Raw genomic sequence first — 19,383 nt, 5'->3', positions numbered from 1 at the left:
TTGTATATAGAGAGAAATAGAGAGAGAGATATAGAGAGAGAGCCTGCTGGCTGTTGATTGACTTTGTGTCTTCTTGTTTACAGCAATTTTAGTGAGGATAGGTGTACTTTTTGGGATTGTAACATGTTTCCTTAAAGCGTACCTAAACTCACAATTTTCACTTTACATAAAAGGGAAGGTAAAAATTCTGTTTCTTTGTTTTGTAAGTGCAACACACTTTAAAAAAAAAAAGGGGGTGCAGCACCGCCCCCCAATTTTCGATTGCCTAGTTTAGTTCCTCTTTAAGTGCCTAAACACTGTTGATTTTTTTTCATGCAGCCAGTTACTCTGTTGTTGATCTCATGCAATATTGAGGTTAAAAAACTGTTGAGAAAAGTTTACAAAATATACATTTTTTAAACTGTCTCCCACCTATTCCTTTGTTAAATCATAGTAATTTCACACACTTTTTATATGTATGCTGAACGTGAATGTGTGTGTATATACATTTTTTCCACCCAGCTTCCATTCCTACTCCCAGGAAAGAGTTATGTCATGCACCTTCATGTGAGTTCCTGGGAACACTGAGAATTGCACATTTCATCATTGTGTCTTTGTGCAAGATTGAAATCCTTAGCATTTCCAGAATCTTGTTGGGAGGATCATAATGTTACCTCATTCTTTGTGGAAAATGGGTGTAAGATAAGTAAGTCTTTTAATTTATCTTTACAGAACTCTCTTCTAAAACTGATTGTACTATTTTCACCTTGCATTTGGGTACATAGTTTATCAATGCAAGAGTCAAATTAAAGTTTTAATCCAGCTAGAACTTTTGCAGCAACAGATTTTTTCTTTTTCTTTTAGCAAAAATGCTAAACACAATCAAATGAAAGCCAAAAGCATCCCTGATAGCATTGAAAGGTTTCCTTACATTTGCTGCCTAACTTTGGCAGTGACAGAAAAGTAATGGATCTACTGCTGTGTTATTGATAGTCACTGGTTGCACCTTATATGTGATTTTTGCCTATAATTTTTCTATCAAAAGAGACTGTTAAAACTTTACAAATAGCAAGATATTCTGTAAACATCTCTCTCTAGTATGAAATGAGCACTCAGAAGTATCAGCGGTTTCTTTTGTTGGATAGTTTTCCTCTTCATTACTTCTATACAATATCTGGAATGATAGCACTGAGGCTTTGATTGGAAGCAAATGCACAGTGACACTAGCCCTAGAGGAGAAGACTGCAAACTCATTCAAACTCAAACAATTCAGTTATGTGAACAGTATTCTTTACATAGGAAATATATTTTTCATTGGTATTTTCAGGATTTATTACTTGAAACCATTGTTGTTGCATATTATGGGGTATGCAATAAAAGCAAACATGACATCTTTTTCTATCTGCAAGCTAAATCATTATCTATTCTGCAAGCTAAAAATTAAAGAACTGTCTCCCCAAAGCAATGAATGCCAAAACAAATCACATTCTTAAGTCCATTCAATCATAATTATTTTAATTGTACAAAGGGAAACAAAATAACTTTAGATGGTAGTTTACTAATTAAAAGATAAATGCCACTTTGTGTACATATTCCTTAATTAGGTAAAGCTTCTATGTAATGTAAAACATAGTGCATTGGTAATCAACTGTAATTAAAATTTCCCTGAATGGCAGCCAGCCAACTGGCTCTCTAGAATTCTTATATCTACTACACAAGTGGTCACCAAAGGACAGGAAACTTCACCCAGAGTGATGTCATGATGTCAGAACCTGCCCGCTCTCCCATCGCAGGCTCAGTCCAAAGACACAACCCGTCCACCTCCCTGGATTTGCGATCCATAAGGGGGACATGGTCCGCTGCTTTGGTTGGTGTGTGCCCCCCCCATTGTGGTCAGGAGCGCACCGGTCAGAGCCACGGACCACCAAAATGTTATCGCAAACCACGGCTTGCAGACCACTGTATTACACTGTGGGGGTAGTGCCTTCATGAAGACAGGGTGGACAATGTTGTTGTGGGAAAATATTCTATAGGTGTCTGATTCAAACCCAATTCCTTAAACTTGTCCTATGTGCAGTACAGTTGGGGACTTCGTGTAGCTATTGTCTTCTTAAAAAGGAGCGTAGAGGGTTTTGATTTTGCAGGTGGGTGTTACCAGCTACCCAAGGATCCTATATAAAACTATAGTAAAAGTAAAGATAAATTTGTCTTTAAAGCAGAACTAAACCTTGTTATACTCTGTTTTGTAGCAAGGTATCCTCATCTTTTCCCTTCTTCTCTTCCTTTTTGTGATCTAATGGCCAGGTCAGGATCCCATAACTCCTGCGCAGGTGCACAGGACTTCATTCAGTCCCAGGAACCACAGGGCAAGCCGGGATTGCCAGGTTTCTCAGCAAGCAATGCTGGACTGTTCATATATTAGGCAATACAGCTTGGTGAACTCAATATCCCTAGCCTGTAACTGGACAGTGAGGGGGGCAGTTGTTAACAGAATAAAACATCAAACTTCCTGCTATTACTCCCAGCATGACCTCAATATTTGTGGGTTTTCATAACTGATTGACCTAAGGTTTTGCTTCTCTCACTTCTGCTTCTGTTTTTAAAATGCATGTAATAGTTGTTTAGCAATGCAAGACTGCATTAATGTGCATTTATTTAATTATAGTAACATTACCACAAGGCTGTCAGTGTTCAAAATGTTGTTAATATAAAATTCACTCTGGATGTATGTCATTCAGCTTTTCTTCTGCCTTTTTGCAAAAGCATAGTTAAAAAGAACTAAAACTTTATTGTATTAATAGCAATGGCGGTCTATCTGTAAATTCAAATTCTGAGAAGGGTTATATGTAAAATGTAGAAAATATTATCCCAGTCTGCTTGACCTTGTCTCAGATGTAACAGCTGCTTTTATTTTGTTATTTGTAAGCTATTTGCTGGTCCCCAAATTGGCTTTGAAGCTGTGTAATACAGATAGAAATGTAGAGGCCTTATTAGTGCTTAGTCCCCTTTATCTACAACAGCTTCAATCAGTAATTAAAACCCAAGTAATTTGTTTTTCATTTTTTTGAATAGCATTGGGAAAGGACTAGAACTTTGGTCTATGTCACTTTTGGGTATATTACTAATCAAGATATAAAAGCAAATTTTTAGTGCAGTGTTTTAGTGGAGGAGGGAATAAAAAATCCAGGGAGTTATTGTCATCTGTACCTTCCTGTGTCAGTAAAGCCCTTCTTGACCTAGTTATACTTATGCTACTTTGCCAGTCATTGAGCCCAAGAATTGTCAAATAACGATGGAGACTTGTCATTATTAACCCTAATGTACAACAGCTGGCTGTGATTAAAGCAGAATCGGCAGCGGCACAATGGAAGGGCAAATATCAGAGGGTAGGGGGGTAAGGAGGACCTTTAAAAAGCCCTTTTCACTCTATATACCCAACATTCTCAGTGCATCTCTGGTTGTTTTAATATTTTATTATCATTATTATTTATATTGCATTCACTTTATGTACCCAATACAGTGCAGGTAAGTTCAGCTCCATATAAAATGTTCTGCTAATTTTTAAATAAAGAGTTAGATCTTCTGTCAGGTTCTTATATTCTTTGTATCCTATAGAGAGATATTCCATCACATCGTGCATTGCCACACACCCACCACCTAGACAGAAACTAATATGAAAGATGTCCATTCAAGCCTCACATACAGTTCAGTTTAACATTTTTTTTGTATTCCATCAAAGCCTTAATTTATGTTGTATTTAAACAAAAAAAACTATATTTCCTCATAAAAGATACAGCTTAAGGTTGAAGCTCTATGTCACAGTCTTTGCCCCAATGGGTAATTTCACCTTCAATTCCCGTTCCATAGATAACACAGAAAATGGGAAAAATTCACTCTGTGCTTCTTAATAATTAATGGTTCAATTGACCACACATTTAGTTTTAAGAAATAAACATAAAATGCACCCATGACACTTGTTTTGCAGAGCATTGTGTGGTTTATATAAAGAGAATACAGCACTAACTTTTTCTTTGTAATTTTTTTTTCTCTAATACAGAGGTAGGCAAACTAACGTCCCCCTAGTTACTTATTGTTGGATCCGGCCTAATTGAATTGTTGCAATATCGCCAGTTCTTGCAATATCATTGAGTTCCCACACAGTAAGCCCAATTACTATGCCTAAAGAGCAGAAGCAGCTACCAGTCTCCGGAGGGGTGACCTCGAACGTCGTGTCTTCAACCCCGAATGGATTGACAAATTTTTCTTCGCCCAACGTGGCAACAAGGCCACAAGGTGTTTAGTGTGCAAGAACACCAACAGCACTTTCAAGTGGTCAAATCTCAAGGGGCATTTCAATGCCAAGCACACGCACACGTACAGAGACTACACCGCGGATGAGCGGAAGATGGAGGCTGCAGCCACGGTTGGAATAAACCTTTCCTTGGACACCTTGTTTCTTATTGCCTAGTGTGCCTTCTTGACCTCCTGAAATGACCTAGTAGTCAAAAAAGTTTGCCAACCCCTGCTCTAATAGAATCTACATAACCCAGTGGGCCTGATTTATTAAAGCACTCCAATGCTGGAGAAGATACACAATCATCAGTGATGCTGGGTGATCCAGCAAACCTGGAATGGATTTCTTAAAAGTCATTTGCTATTCGTTATTAAATGTTTTCAATCACAGACCAGATCGATTTCAGGTTTGCTTCATCACACAGGTTCACTGATGAAAGTGTATCTTCTCCAGCTTTGGAGATATTTAATAAATAAGGCACAACCTTTCTGAATCTTTCAGCTTTCATGTGTGTGTTTGAGCTAATTCTCCATTGTACAGAACATTATTGCATGGTACTTTTTCATATATACTATTTCATATTTATCTGATCACAACATTTGTCAAAAGGTTATGCTTTAGTCCAAAAAAAAAACATCAGTACAAACATGATGTGATGCACCAGGACATTTTTTGATAAATTGCTGAGAGATGAGTCTCTAAAGATTGATCTTAAAGGGTTATACTTAAAGTGAATCTCATAAATGAACAACTGCTGAATGATTAATCTCTTCTCACAATAATTTCTATAGAGCGGAGGAGATTAATTGCTAAAACTTTTTTTTTAAAACAGCGGAGTTACAAAACTGCTCAGCTACATATGAAATTGCTAACCAATTTGCACAGATACAAATCTCTTGTCTAGTAACTCACATTAAATATTCCAATCAGCTACACATAATTTTAGCTTAGCCAAAGTGCAACTAAAAGTTATATAGCCTTAAAACTTCTCGTGGATAGGGTCCCGGTTGGGATTGGTGCTGCAAAGGTGAGAGTTCTAGCCACTGAACCACCCATGCCATCCTAGCAAGGAAATTTTTTATACATATATTTTATATATGTGTGCAATGTTCCATGTCAATTTAGCAATGTTCATTGTTCTGCCCCTTTGCTGATGCCTCCTAGGTTACATAGTATAATGTAAATGATCACTGGAGGAGAGTTGACTAATGACTAATTAAATCATTCTTCTAGATTCTTCCTCCTCATAATGGCACTTTTACTAGTCTGGAACTTTTAAGTCTGTTTTTGAATGACGCACCTACATACAATATTCTTTTAAAGAAATAAAGTGTTTTTGCATTTGTAGTATTCTTCATGTTTTGTAAAAACAGATTTGATGTTTTTGATGAACCCCACCTACTGCCATATAGGTATGGCTTAAAATAGTGAACACACTGGAAGATGTTATTAGAGCTCAGGATAAACCAGGCTATGTAGTCAGTTACATAAATTTGCTGAATACGGAGTTCTTACTATATTAGTATAAAGTATAATATACAAAGTATAGTTTAAAATCATATTACTACCATCTTTTCTTAATTTGGTTTGCGTTATGTTACATTGACCGTTTTATAGGTGCCAAGTGTCTCCTGTGGCTTTGTTCTTATTCTTGTATCTCTCAGAAAAAGCATCAGCTGCTGACAAGCATTACATTCTAGATGTTTTTTTCAAGGATTTAGGCAATATAGCATCTGTGTCCCTGTTCTGCTTCCATTTGTGGCCTCAGCTCTCGCTTTGTCATGGAAGGTCTGTGAATGCTGTAATTGTTACATGCTTTATTAGGCTTTTCACACATCGGGATTGTTATGTTGGTGATGTTATCTTGTGACCTATGTGGTTATTGTGGTAAACATCATCTGTTCAGTGTAACCCAATTTTCTACCAGAATGATCTGCATTTAAAAGGAGCCTGTCAAGATGAAAATGTGAAAGTTTGGGAGTGAATGCTGACTGCATATGTCAGTGTATGAACACATTATACACCCACTGCTGTTATTCTCTAATGCCTTGTTACCAAACATACATTCAATTTCTGACTTTTCTATGAAGCTCCATGTTCCAGGCTTGTCATATTGTTCTTTCTTCACTTCTTAGTCCGTTAGTGACCCAGACTAAGCAATTTAAGAGATTTGGGATTTCTAATACAGGCATGCTGATCCTTGGCCATTTAAGCAAAGAAGTAAGAATAGATATGGCTGACCTGGGGCCTGCTGCTTCAAAACCCTATCTGCAGTGATAGCTCCTTTAATATTTCCATCTTTCCATTCACACATTACGAATGATTTATTATTATAAAAATATTTTATTTTGAGAAAAAAATGCATATTATTCATACAATGAATAAAAATTGTAGCTCTTATTATTGTATCATAATACCTAATATTTTACCGCAACAGAGGAATAATCTAACCCTTCTTTTTGTAGAATGCTATCCCATAAATATAATGTTGCAGGTAGAGTTCTATGCAAAGATACGTAGGTTCTTCAGGAAGTTAGATTCTACAATGTTATACAAAAAAAAGAATAGTTTATATATCTTAGATTGTAAACTCTTCCAGGCATGGTCCCTTCCTCGTCCTGTATCATTGGGCCTGATTTATTAATGTTCTTCAAAGCAAAAGAAGAACTACAAACCTGGGTGATCCAGCAAACCTGCAGTATATCTGGTCGAGGATTGAAACATTTGCTAACCAATAGCTAATTATGTTTATGAAATCCCTGCCAGGTTTGCTGGATCACCCAGATTCACTGATCAAAGTGTATCCTCTCCAGCGTTGGAGAACATTAATAAATCAGGCCCATTGTTTGTATCTGTCAGTCATTTGCAACCCCTATTTAATGTACAGCGCTACGTAATATGTTGACGCTATATAAATACAGTTTAATAATAATACATACATCGATTAAAATGAATAGAAAGAAAGAAAGGCTTTTTTGGCATAATCATCCTACAAATTTACTCATCACATTTTATGATCACAAACTGGTTAGTTATACAGTCACTTTACAGAACAGAGAGTAAATCATACAAATCTGCTGGCTATGAAAGGATCCAGTATCTCATATGAATAGAGTGCCTAGTTACCAATGCGTTTCGCCTACTGGCTTTATCAGGGAATATTTGGGACTTAAATTAAATTAACATAACAAAAAAATTAACAGTTTATAAAAAGTCATCTCTATAATATATTGGCTTAACAAATTTACAGTCTTTTATATGCAATGAAATGGATAAAGATAGTCTCAACATGCTTCCATGAAGTCACATCATCTATATACAATAAAATAACAGTATCTATAACTTACCATAAAGTAAATAAACATTAAGAGATATTCTCATCATGTTACAATAAAGTGAAATTCATTGTTATCTATTTTATTACATACATCAAACATTAAAATTTGAATCATTTGTTTCTAGGCAGTATGTGAATGAGGCACCCTAATTGTTTCCTCCTATTGTTTCCTCCATCTGGTAATTAGGAAAACTAATCAAGATAGAATTATTAAAAGAGTTGTCAATGCAAGCAAGGTTTTGAAGCACCAAGCTGCAGATTATTTTTGATTCTGTATATATTGGAGTTTTGGTGCTTAAAAAATTCTTTTTTGCCTCATTTAATATACCTTACTAAGAATGCCACAGCTTCAATAAGCTATTAAATAGATTTACAGCCCTCAGATTTAGGCCTGATCCTCTAATAAACCAAGGGGCAGGCAGTGTTTCTTTGCAGCATCAATTCCAGTTTTTTGCAAAAAATGTTTTGCATGCACTGGGTATCACCGATGGGAATAAATAGTTTGGTTCTTTAAATGGATTCCAGAGGTGCTGCATGTGAAAACAGCATGTGAGCTGGCCAAACAATGAGGAGGTCAAGTGTCTGTGTCGGGCTTTACTAGGAAAGATTACTCTTACATTCTCCTTTTTCAGCTAACACGAAATGTATTTGTGTCTGCATGCAATTTCCCTTTTGTTTATTTGTGGTATGTATATATTCTTTTTTTTTTTACTTTTCTTACAAAAAATATTGTTTCTGCCAGTCAAAAACCAAACATAACTTACAGTCTTGTTCTTCCCTGACACTTTTAAAATTAAAGTCAAATTATTTTGAACCGTACAGACTTTATTCATATACTGGTTGATGTAGGAATGGTATCTTTACAGTCCTAATAAAAGTGAAAAAAAGTTTAATATGTACAGGGATAGTACTTAATATAGTACATTGCAACAGGACAGTGAGGAATAGTTAATACAAGAATTTGCTGTTTTCATTCTTGGACCCGAATAAAACCTGTAACGCCATATTTTACCTGATTCCATCCACTCAAGACTCTCACAGAGATTGCCCAGTATTGGGTAATGTGAATGCAATCCTTTCCAGAAGCCCTATGGAAAATCTGATTAAGCTAATTGAATTGGTTTTCAAGTAAACCTAGATTGCATTTTTAATTTAATTACTGTTTTCATTGTTGCTGGAAAGTACCATTTAAAGCTTGATTCAGGTTTGGGGTTTATCTTATATTTGATCTTTGGTTTACTAATCTAAAAATAATGTACTACTTACTTTATCCACTATCAATCACACACTCTATTTCCTCCTGTGACAGTTGTTACCACTCTTCTTCCAGGTTGGATGGAACCTAAGCTACATTCAATAGAACTTAGGCTACTCTTAAGCTACGTACACACTTCCAATGGTTCTCGCCCACTCAGGGCCGATATCAGACAAGAATCTGAAGTGTGTACAGTGCGCATTGTTCATCGTCTGAACGACCATCCTGGCGGATCCACGGACGATGAACGGCAAACAATCCTAATGCAAGTGAAGGGGGGGGGGGCATATCGGGGTGCCGCTCCGTCACTCTCCCCCTCCCCTCTCCATAGAGTAGAAAGGTGCTGTATGTACAGCACTCATTCATGCATTGTGCAATAATAGTAATTAGAAAGGATCGTGAAAGATCCTTTCGAACGACTATTATTGCACGTTTATATGCAGCTTTAATCATTTAACCACTTTTTGTAAGCCCAGCTAGTCATGGACACAACCTGCAATGAACACTATGGGCTCACAGATTAAAGGTACAGGGAACAGCGCTCAAACAACATTGTGATGTGTGTGCACTATTGAAGCTGACCAATGCTGCAGAGATGAAGAATGGCAATTGTCAAGTAACTGTATGGAATATATTTGGAATACAAGCATTTATGTATTTATTTAATACAATTTAGATTTGAGGACTGATCCACAATGAAGGAGCAAGAAAGGTTAGGTTTTCCTTTTGGCGAAGCTGGAGTTGGCATTGCAATTGGAGTTGAGCTGTGCAATATTTTTAGTGTTTCCAAAATTTAAAGCATTAAAAATATCTCAAAGAGGAAGATGACAGTTGTGAAGGATATATTACTAAAATATTGATGAGAATATTGAAGAACCTGTTGTATCATGAAATACCTGCAAAAATCCAACAAACGTAATTGCACTGCAACGGATATTTTATGTACATATATTGGTATTTAAAAGCAGCACACCACAATGCACAAATAGTTCCTATCTGTACTTTTCTGTACACTGAAACATCCAAACATTGTGATGCACTAACTTGGCAATCCATTAAAAATTATTTTAGCACAGGTTACTGCAATATACATCTGTGTCTCTGACCTTAGATTTATATTACTTACATGTGATATTTTATATTTGAGTATGTTGAATTGCATACCCACAATGGTTTTATCTGTTTTCCAATCAAGCCAATGAATTGTGAGAAATGGTTTGAATTATCTACCAGACGGGCACACTATTTACCTTTAATTCCCACAGCAGATAACCTTGTTTATTGTAAGAAGCAAATGTCACATTTTATACCATTAAACCTCAATAATTATCTCCTACAAGAATACAGCTCTTGGCTCATCAGTCGCCGTTCTTTCCATTACATTATAAATATATAAAGTGGTTGTGTTTCCCACTGGGAAATAAGAGCCAACATTAAACAGCTGTGCAGAGACTGGTGAGGCCAAGTGACATACATTTGGATGATAGAGACATTTTCACACCACTCAGATCAGGTCAAGCTGCTGTAAATAGAACTAGGTCTTTCCCAATAAAAAAGCATCACATATTGATTTGTTGTAATCGATGGATAAAACACACATCTCATACTAGTGAATAGAGAGTATGAATAATAGTAAAAAAAAGTAACACTATTTCATGTGCAACATTATAGGGAAATAAAACATTTGTTAGCCTTATTATATTGCTGAACCAACAAGATTAATTAAGTGAGGGGAAAAGTATATTTCAGAACATCTGTCTTTAAACAAAGCAGCATTTAAACAACACTTTTCAAGATTCAAAAGTCCCCCTCAGTAATCCTGGAATTATTTAAGGTATGTGCAAAATGAAAGAATATTCTGTTCAAAATATTTATAACTGATATCAGAACATATCATAAGAAGCAGATGAACGCTCAGATCTGGAAATAGGGAAGTCAGGGTGCAGACTCTACATTGAAAATCATTTGAAATCCCAAAATATATTTATAATAAGGTGATAGGTTACCGTTACAGGATTATGGTATTTAGATACCAGAGGTGGTTTCCAAAGTATGTGGATTTCTGTCCTTGGCCGTAAGCACATGGCACTTGTAATATAGGTAGGTACCAGAAACCCATAGGCAGTTGTATATAAGCGGGCGTGCTTGATTTAGATGACAGGCACAGAATGTCAAGTACTTCCAGTTTTGTGAGCAAAATGTTTACTGGTTATAAAATGTGATATCAAAATCACAAATCTAAATCAAATAGGAGGCTGGACATAAACTGGACAAAACCTATTAGTATTACATAATACGGTGCAATCAGTTTGTGTCCAGCCTCCTATTTGTTTCAGTTTACTATATCCCATTATTTGATCCTATTATATACCTAGTAAACATTTGGCTCACAAAACTGGAAGTACCTGACACTCTGTGCCTGTCATCTAAATCAAGCGGACAGACAGAACAACTCAACCCAACAGATAACGACATTTGTTACTTTTTGGTATAGAAAGTTTATGTTGCATGGAACCAAAAAATGTCATTGTAGTTGGATAATAAAAGGCCATACTTCTATAAAAACATTCATTCCTACAGCAAGCATAGAGTTAATTAAATGTTTCTTTCTCTAATTTCCTTTTTACAGCCAAAGGCATCATTATAGAATTACTGTTCACAGCCAACAGTAGTGACTTAAGCTACTGTCAACAAAGCAATAGAATAGAACCTGAGACCGCAGCTGTTCCTATAGTTGAATGTACTGTGGCCCCGTCTCTGGGACCACTATGTACCAGCACGTCTATATTTATTTTTCAAGCTTCATCATTAGGATACTTTCTTGCAGCAGTTCCCCAGATGAAATATAATTGTGCTTAGTATTTATTGATCAACTCGAATGCTCTTGAGAGAACCTGGGGACTGAATGTGTCTTTCATGAGTATTTCTATTTTTAGTGATAAATATTAATGTGGCTAAATCAATGTCACCTTACAAAAAGTCTCATGTTGTCAGATTTAAAGTAGGATTCAAGGTAAGCAGCTAAATAGCCTCATAATATATATTACCTGTAAAAGGATTTGAATTTGTGACTTTCTATCCAGTTTTGTGATTTGCACAGATATGCCACAAGCCTAATTTTTTTCATGAAGGTAAAGAGACTGCTTGCAATTAAAAATTCATATAGTGATGCATTATTGAATAAATACAGGCCTGCATAGATTTGTACCCTTTATATGGGTTTGTAGCTTTAACCACTTAAAACCTTCTTATATTTTTAATGTTGAGCTTTCTACTTTTGTGTTTCCAAGTTTATTTTACCTTTTCAAAGTGTATATAGGAAATAAATACAGCCATACACTAGTCATCACTCTTAAAAGAAAGGTCAGTTTTCTGTGATTCAGTGTAGGTAGGTTTTTTTTAACATTTTTATTTTTATTATTTTATTTTATTTGATATTATTAAGCAAGGTACAGAACAAACAGAAACCGTTTTAGAATTCAGAAAGTATGGGGGCAACTAAAGGCAGTATCTTAAAAATTCAATGTCACCATACAAATAAACAAAACAAAGGGTAATGGGAACAAGCAGGTAGGTCAGTCTAGGGTACTATGGGGCACGGGATAGATGTGTGGGAATGTAAATCAATCTAATGCAAGAACTCTCCTTATGGCAAATAAAACAAGTGGGGGTGGGTTGTTTCAAGGGTTATGTAGTGCGACATGGGGCATCTAAGATCATGTACATGTAAGCCTTTTTCAACAACAATCCAACACATCAGCAATAGGTCAGCCAAGTTTAACGCTACAACTGGTGACTGTGAAAGGATATAAAGTTCTAGCAGCCAGGGACTAATCTGCTCCTAAAATCCCCTTCAGCTGTGCACAGCCTCAGAGTGTGTGCTGGGGATGCCGAGAAGGTACACAGCTAAAGGGAAGCAGGAGATGCTGTAAGCTGCTGAGCAGAGGGCTGACAACTAATTCCTAATCACTTGTTGCTGCAAAGGACACTGCTGGAGAGAATACAGCTGCGTACACACGTGCAATTTTTGTCGTTGGAAAGTATCTTTCACGATCCTTTCCAACAACAAAGGACTACACGATGCATGAACGGTACTGTACATTCTGCTCTATGGAGAGGGGAGGGGGAGAGCGACGGAGCGGCACCCTGCTGCGCACTCTCCCCCTTCCCTTGCATTAGGATCGGTCGTCGTTCATCGTCGATCCGCCAGGACGATCGTTCGGACGATGGACGACGCCGACTGTACACACGCCAGATTTTCGCCTGATATCTGGCCGATGCCGATTATCGGGCGATAAAAATCTGACATGTGTACGCAGCTTAAGGAAGACATTAAGTACTGCAGTGGCCCAGGATCAGGTAGATAAATGCCTCCTAACAGTAAATTAGTGTTAATGATAGGAGATTATTTTACCTGTAAATAGCCTTTAAGTGGCAATCCCTAAATTGCTATAGTAACATTTTGATGCCTCTCATCTCACAATTGAACCAGTAACCCTTGTTTGGAGTATTCTTTACAAATGGTGGTCAATAATACATCATACACCCAACAAAAATCCTTTAGACTACATTGTACTGTGGGTATTACTGTGCTTTGATCATTGAACACAACCCTGACATACAAACACTGTTCTAATTTTTAATGCTGGGATTGCAGAAAATGGCCTGGGTGTAATTTTAGAAAATTAAAACAGCAACAGGAGATCATTTGCGGTTCTCTCTGAAGATGATATAAGTGTAGTAGATGCACTAATTAACTGTTTTACTATAAAGTTATAAAGAAGAAAGCCATTTCTGTTTAAAGGCGGAATATAAACTAAGCAAAAGCATTTTTTCAAAGATAATATTGCTGCTTGCAGCCCCCTTGAGGAGGTCTACCTGTTTATTTGTCTTAGTAACCATTGAAGGGGGTGTTGGTGAGGGTAACTAAATGCCTAAAGGTGGCAGCCAGTGTGAGAAAATAATGGCCCATCATTAGCGGGAGGGAAAAACGCACCCAGTAATTGGTGGTCGGTGGAAGGAAGAAATGTCCAACGTCAGTGTAAGCCAAAAAACATACCTGGCATCAATGCAAGAAGAAAATGCCTGATATTGTGTAGTTGGGGTTCTGTTGTACTACATGTATAGGAGTGTTGCTTACAGGTAAGTTCTCTTTTTCTATCATAGGTTTGTACTAGAGTCAAGCAGTTTTTTCCTTATTTCACCAGTAAAAATTTCAGATCTGCTTATACTCATGTGTATATGGCACTCATGTAAATAAACTGTACAGGTCAGTTTTGTCTCTTATAAACAAAATAAGTAGGGCAGGCCATTAGCAGGTAATTTTCTAGTTTTTTCATCTCCAGTATCTGCACAATTTCTTCTCATCAAAAATAAATTGTACATAGTATAGAACAAACTTGATTTATCAACTTTAAATCTTCACCTAATTTACTTGTAAGATTTGTCTTAATCAAACACGAGGGAAAAGTGAAGTCGACAACATTACTTCCAATTAGCACAGTGACACTCATGTCTGAGATGATTAGTGTCGTGGTTTTTTGCCTTCTCAGCAATTACACTGAGGAATGTGCGTCAAAAGAGGAGAAACCCTCTCCCCAGCAATCTGCTGGTAATGAGAGTTTAGAAAAAGAGGACACAGGGGCATATTATTTTTTTTTGGCAGTTTTAGCAATTCTGGTAATAGAGGAAGGTTTCTGTTTTTATTTGATTAGCTGTAAAAGAGACAAACAAGTTAAACTTACTCATTTCCCTACCATAGGCATGTAAGGGGTAGGGTAAAAAAAAAGATTTAAACCACATAAATAAAATCTACCAATTCAAAGCACTTTTAGTGCTTTTGAATTTGTCCCAACATATGTAACAGTCACTTTTGTAGGATGATTTGAGCTCCATGTAAAATTTAAACAGAAGTACATAAACGTATATTTATATACTGAAGAATTTTAATACAGGGCACCCAATACATCTACCAGAACCCAGTATTTTTCACAATAGTGAATTTGGCATACACCATGTTTTTAAATATAAATAGCTCATGGAGGGACAGTTGTTCTAATGCTGTAAGGCAAAGATGGTAAATACATCTATTTATATGGCAGGTAATGCTCTGTTCCCATCAATTAAGTAATTGCTACTGTATTCAAACTCTTATTTGGCATATCCCAAAATATCCCAATTTTCACCCATGTTGTGATATGAAATTTAGGTCATAGATCTGTTCGTCTACATAACTGAATGGAAAGAAGGAATTAAAACAAATAATGTATCACCAAAATACCCTTCTCCATATGGATCTACCTTCTGTGCTCCCTAATAGCATCACTTACCATAGGGAATCTACTAAAAGTGTGAATGTGTTTTTTTTGTTAATGTGTGTGTAAATCAGGAGAATAGTTACAAAACATGGGTAGAAATTGTATAGGGTGGTAGTAGACACAATGCTCTCTGAAAAGGTATTCTGATGGTAGATTTTGTTTCTATATACAGTCACATATTGCTGGTTGACCCTCAAAATGCTAAAATTGTGAAACAATTGTGACTTTTTAAATAGCTGTGTGATATATTCATACTAAGATAATAATAATACCAAGCGCTTGGCCTGACTATAAAATCTTCATGCACTCCAAATATGACAAATAAATTATAAGGTCTGAAGTTTAGGGATACTTCAAGGACATTGGTGTGCAAAGGTAACTTGCAGAAGGTGCAGCATAGTTGTTACAAAGCCTACACTTTAAATTGCTGCCAATGTTCACCATACAGGATGATGGGATTAGCAGTTTATACTTTAAATTTATTGTTTTTTGCTTTCTAATAAACTCACAGAAAGTGACAAGGACACTGCATGTCTGGCAAAATCAACAGGTATTATCTGTATTTCCTAAAACTATCTTAACAGCTATGATCTTAACTTGCCTGTGTAGTGTTCACAAGTTAAGGACTCTCAGTAACGAGCTCCCTTGCACAGAAGTGCTTCCCCATAATCAGTAAACTCTAGTGTAAAAAACTTCAAGTGACATTACCATACTACTACCAGTTAATTATTTATATTATGGACCCTGAAACTAGGAAATTCTTCCACCTATGGACCCAATGAATTGTTTTCTTCCACTGATAACATTGGCTGCGCTTTCTTCCCACACTGACACCAGTGCTTTCCTCCTGCCATTTGCACAGACAGCAATGCATTCATTCTCTCACTACCCAGCAAAATTAGGGCATTTTTTCTTTCCTCGGCCAGTGACATTTTTAACATAATTACAAATTGAAATATACTTTATTATATTTACACTTTTAAAGTTAATACATCAGTGGTGGATGTATCTACTTGTTGCTGCATAGAATACAGCAGCACACATTGCACCTCCTTATATCCACCCCTGAAACACGTTTATAAATATTTATATGCATGCTACAAAGATAAAATATGATGCATTACGATATACAAGGGCTCAAATACCTTCTGGACATAAACCCTTTAAATCCCCTGACAGCATTTTTTTGAATTATTTGTACTCCATAATAAGCAAAAGATATGATATACAAATTCTTGTTCAAATGAGTATTATGATTTATACAGAAGGGAAGTGTTCCAAAGTTTATACCACAGAAGTTATTTTTGTGACGTTATGTCGCAGATCAAGAATGTTCAATATACAACATGAGCATATGCCTACAGACATGTATTTGTCAGTCATTTATTTGATGACTATATTATATTTCACTTAGTGTCTCAACAACAAATACATTCCAATGAAATACTTACCATTCCAACTGTCATGTCAGATCAATTCATTGAAATGAATGTTAAAAACAATTTTAATGGACAAACAGAACTTATTTTATATGTGGAGATAACTCATTGTACAAAGTGACAGAATGTTCTCTAAATGTCTAGCAAAGCTGCTCTGACATTTATCTGAGGTTGACTTATCAGAAGTTTAAAACTTTATAGAAGACTTCACATTGTATTCAATGTGAATAAGTGAATACAATGACAAATATAGACTGTAGGGAAATTTATATTGTAAAGAATTTATGCAGAGGTCAGCTATATATTGTGAAGTTTAGTAACAGTGCCAACCGGTAAGGAATGTGAGGAATCTTCACTAGGTAAACAAAGTTGTGCTTAATAACCCCTTCAATTCATGATGTTTCTGGAAGTATGTCATAGTTCTTTTTAAAATAACAGCTACGCATGTACATGATAGAAACTCACATGAAAGCAATGAAGATTGAACATTCACTTTTTGCTGTCTAGAGCCAATTTTACAGCAGGCCAGTAAGTGATTTTATCAGGCAATCCAATCTTCCTGGGACCCCTTACTGCTGCCCTAGGAATGCTGGACTTGCCACATACACAAAGTAAATTTGCAGCAGGATCATTAGCAAACCTGGAATAAAATTCTTAGGAGTCATTTGCTATTTGTTAGCAAATGTTTTCAATCATGGACCAAATCTTTTCCATTTGCTGGATCACCCAGCTTCACTAATGAAGGTGTATTCTGTACAGCCTTGGAGACCTTTAATAAATCAGGACCAATGGTTCTAAGCTTTCTATGGTTCTTTACAAAATTCAAACAAGTATTTAAACCACTTGCGTAGTTTAGATTTATTTCCGGCATTAAAACTGTGTATGAAACATTACAAAGCATTAAAGAAATGATCTTTCTATCTTCTCCCAATCTGATCAAGCAAACCTGGAATGGATCTGGTCCAGGATTGAAAACTTTTAAGAAATCTATTCCTGGTTTGCTGGATAATCCAGCTTCACTGATGAAAGTGTATCCTCTCCAATCTTGGAGAGCGGTAATAAATCAGGCCCCCAGTCTCCATCATCTCCATTTTAAAAATGTGTTGCAACTTATTTTGAAACAGCTGCGGGAGGAAGATACCCAATTTTGCCTAAACTATTATTACCAAACACCTCGCTCCTCTAGTGTGTTTATTGCCATCCTCTCTAAATCCACACAGTATTGCTCATTAGGGGTTAAAAGCTGGATAGTTAAGAAGATCCTTTCTCTTATATTTAGTCACCTCTTGCCAGAATTTTCATAATATTTTCCCCTGAAAGTTGTGATATAAATTGGCCTACTGTGCTTCTCACTTTAGACATGAATCAGAAGTTGCCATGTCCAATTGTACATCTTTTAATGTAGAAATATATGCCCTGTGGAATATTTTGGGGATCATTTACCTATATTGTGTGGAGGGTATAGGTGATTTATTTACATCTGATAAGTGTAGATTTAAACCAAAATATTGGCCTTGAAAGTATTCTTATAGCTTTGACGTATGTTGGGATACCTAAAATAAACTAAGTAACAGATATTTACAACCAGCAGCACCACATCTCTATTCTTTTTTTTAATACACATCGATGGCTAGGCTACTATTGTATCAAAGAGCTTTTGTAGCCCTTTGAATGAAATTAACTTGATTTGCCAGTCAAAGGGCAACACCATTTTTATAACATACCCTATTGCTGCAAAACCATTTTGTAATCCTTATTGTTTATATATATATTCTGAATATTTTCATTAAAGTATTAAACACAAAAAAATTGTTCCCAGATATAGTTTGGGCCTAACATTCTGTCCATACCAAACAATCAAATGAATACAGATATCTGGAATAAATGACATCTGGAAAATAGAACTGTTACTATAATTAACATCTCGGGCTTTTACTACACTAATTACTTATTATCCATACACTTAGTAGATCAATATCTGGAACAGAAGTGGTTAATCCTGGATCACACCAGACAAGGGAATAGAAAACTGAGTCATTTTCTTAGTATATCGGTGCTTGTACTTTGTTCGAGGTGGTGAATCATCTTTAGAAGCTTTTGGTTGCCTTGGTAATGTGAAATAGGTTTATTAATGGAGTGTAATAAACCTGAATCATTAGGACATGGCCTCACAATGGGCAGTGACGCAGTGATTCATTATTCGATAAGAGATCTTCAGGCTCATGGCTGTGTAGTAGTACTCCAGGCTAAAGTAATGAGGTTTATGTCGAGTTATTGTTGTAGATGTGTCCATTGTGTAAAGTTGTCCTGCAACATTTCTCTTATACGTATAACTGACCAGAGAATATTGTTCCAGGAGTAAACATAAAGCTTTCTTTCTAAAAATATAAAAGCAATATATTGAATGAATTTAGAATAAAACAGCTGGGATTATGTAAAATAGGCACACATTTTGACAGATCCTGTCCACTATCAGAACTGGCAACATTAAAAAATCCAGGGTGAGAAACGGCAACACTAAAATCCAGGTTGTTAACTACCCACCCTGCTATCCAGGGTAAGAATTGCCAACACTGGTATCCAGGGTGGGACCTTCAAATACAGATATCCAGGGTGAGACTGACCAACACTGATATCCAGGGGGGAGAAATGCCAACACTAAAATCCAGGTTGTGAACTTCCCACCCTCGTATCCAGGGTTAAAATTTCCAACACTGGTATCCAAGTTGAGACCTGCCAGCACAAATATTGAAGGTGAGAAC

Source organism: Pyxicephalus adspersus, chromosome 4 (assembly GCF_032062135.1).
Source record: "Pyxicephalus adspersus chromosome 4, UCB_Pads_2.0, whole genome shotgun sequence".
Lineage (NCBI taxonomy): Eukaryota > Metazoa > Chordata > Amphibia > Anura > Pyxicephalidae > Pyxicephalus > Pyxicephalus adspersus.
This window is presented reverse-complemented; position numbering follows the sequence as displayed.